This window comes from Bison bison, unplaced genomic scaffold (assembly GCF_000754665.1).
Source record: "Bison bison bison isolate TAMUID 2011002044 unplaced genomic scaffold, Bison_UMD1.0 scf7180017864213, whole genome shotgun sequence".
Lineage (NCBI taxonomy): Eukaryota > Metazoa > Chordata > Mammalia > Artiodactyla > Bovidae > Bison > Bison bison.
Window position 1 is genome coordinate 6,196,859 of NW_011494785.1, and position 2,490 is coordinate 6,199,348.

A 2,490-nucleotide genomic window follows, 5' to 3' on the forward strand; every position below is an offset into this window, starting at 1 on the left:
AGGGGCCGGGCCCTCGGCCCTACCCGGCCCCCCGGCCGGGGGAGGGGCCCTCCCTGCCTGTCTCTTATGCCTTATGGGAAGGCCCAGCCATAACTTGGGGCCGGGCTGGAGCCGGGACCAGCTCAGGCCTCCTCCATAGGAACCGGGTGACTGTGGGGGTGACGCCTGCACCCCCAGCCCTTTGCACTCTCGGGTTTGTGGTTTGATTCTCTTAGCTTTTCTCTCTGAGTGGCCCTGTGGTCACCATCTCAGGGGGCCCAGTGCGGGGAGCCCCCCACCTGTCCCCCACTCCTCCTGGGGATCTCACTCTACCCGCCTGGCCCCTTTGCTGTCAGGCCTCTGGGTGGGGGGACTATGGGGGTCATGTGACGGCTGGCCCAAAGGTAATGCCCCAGGCGGTGCCCGCAGCTGGGGGCTCCCGGGCTCCTGGCCAAGGGAGGTCCTACACTGGAGTTCTTGCGTGTCTCTTTCATTCACTGGGCTTTGTTCACCCACCTATCCATGGGCAGAAGTGGGGTCGGTGCGTGAGTGAGAGCAGGAGTATTTATGGAAATAAAACGTCCATTTTCCTGGACCAGCTGCTCTTGTGGCCCTTCTGAGAGAGAGGGAGTCAGGAAGGATCCAGGCGTGCAAGGTCCCCGGGGGCTGCCCCGCAGACTCCTCTGCCTCTCCTGGGAAATAAGGCCACGGTTCCCCTCCTCTCCGCTCCGGATCCCGGCACCGGAAGAGGCCCTGCTCGGGGGCCTGTGGCCACTGCTGAGTCACCAGAGAGAACCCGGGGGGCTGTGGGGGGCCCAGAGCCATCCCAGCTGGAAGCGAGTGGCTGCCTGGGCCTGCTAGGAGCCCCAGCTGCTGCAGACACTGAAGGGGAGGCCCCTGGCCACTCACAACTTCCTCTTGGTGCGTTCAGCCCTGAAAGCACAGCTGCAGTGCAGCACCACCCGAGGCCCCTGCCTCAGCTTCTCCCTCTCGCCAGAGGCTGCTCCCAGGGCGCAGGCGCCACCAACCGCAGCCTCTTTCCTGCAGGGGCCTCCTGCCATTGCCCGGGATAGCACACTCCCCGTGTTTTCGGGGTGTTTCTCTTCACTGGGAGGCTGGGGTCCCGGCCTGGGGCGTGGCTTAGAGACTGGCAGCTGAGGGAGCCAACCAACGTGCAGCAGAGCCATTGAAAGGCACCCCGTGGTAGGGAGCCCTCCGCGCTCTGCTCGCAGACATCTGGGGCAGCCTGCTCGCCACTTCTCTTTCCTAGAAGATAGTAGGAGTTCTGCTTTGAAGACTCGAGTTTTCACTTTTGTGTAACCCAGTGTTTCCCAAGTCTGAATTTGGGCGCTGAACACCGTCCTGTGGATACTGCTGGGAAGGGCTGGAGGCCAGTCCAGCCTGTGTGCTCTTTTCCATCCAGCGAATGAGGGCTCTTCTCTGCGCCAGCCAACACTAATCGCGCAGGGCAAGGGTTTCTCCACGGGGAGGGCGTGCTGTCGGCACAGGAGAGGGAGCAAGGCCTCTGAGTCCGCATCTCCAGCTCCTCACCATCAGGAGCCTCCTGTCAGATCTGCTCGATGTGACCACCATCCCACCTCTGGGCCTGCAGACACCCTGATCTCAGGCTCCTGGCTTCCTTCCTGTTCGCCTCCCTACACTCTGGGCAGGAGTCTGCCTAAACACTTAAATGATGCCTCGGAAAGATAATCTCTCCTTGGAATGTTCTTATAAGAAGAATGTTATTCTTTTACATGAGACAAAACCCTGCTCCCTGTAGCATGCCCCTAGGGTCCCAGAAACTCCCTCTAGGAGCATGTGTTCCCCAGGCCGTGGAAGGGTTGTTGTGGGCCTGGGCGCCAGCGTGACTGCCAGCTGGGAGCCTGGGAGCTCTGGCTGGCTGTGTGACTTTGAAAAAGGTGCTTCCCTCTCTGGCCTTTAGGTTCCTTGTTTGAAAAGGTGGGAGGGACCCAGTGAGCTGTAAGGCCCCTCTGAAGAATCCTTGGGCCAAAGGGCCCCCCGGCTGTCGACTTGCAGTGACCACAGGGACAAGATCTGTTCAGTCTTTTAGACCACCCTTCCCTGATCCAGTCTACCCATCCAGCTGTCTGTCTGTCCATCCCTCCAAGTGCCTCCTGAACAGCCCTGTCCTCAGAGGCTCCTGAGCCAGGAGCATGGCCACCAGAAGGGGGAGGTGGACGGGAGGTGCTCCACGAGCTTGCATCTGTCTGAGGGGCCAGCAGGGGTGCTCTAATCAGAGGAGAGGACCCTTTGCCTCCACCACCTGTTGCATCATCCTCAAATACAGGGTGTCAATCTAGACAGGTCCAGAGCCTCTGGAGCCCTCGGGCTGGGAGAGAGGGACACAAGAAAGTGTTCTCTGTCTCCTCAAGGATGACCCCCACCTCCACCCCAGGAGCAGTGGGACTTCCCAGGCCTCGAAGCCACACTTCCACTTCTGTTTGTGCCGCTGGAGGCAGCTGCTTTCCTAAGAGCAAGCACAGGACACTG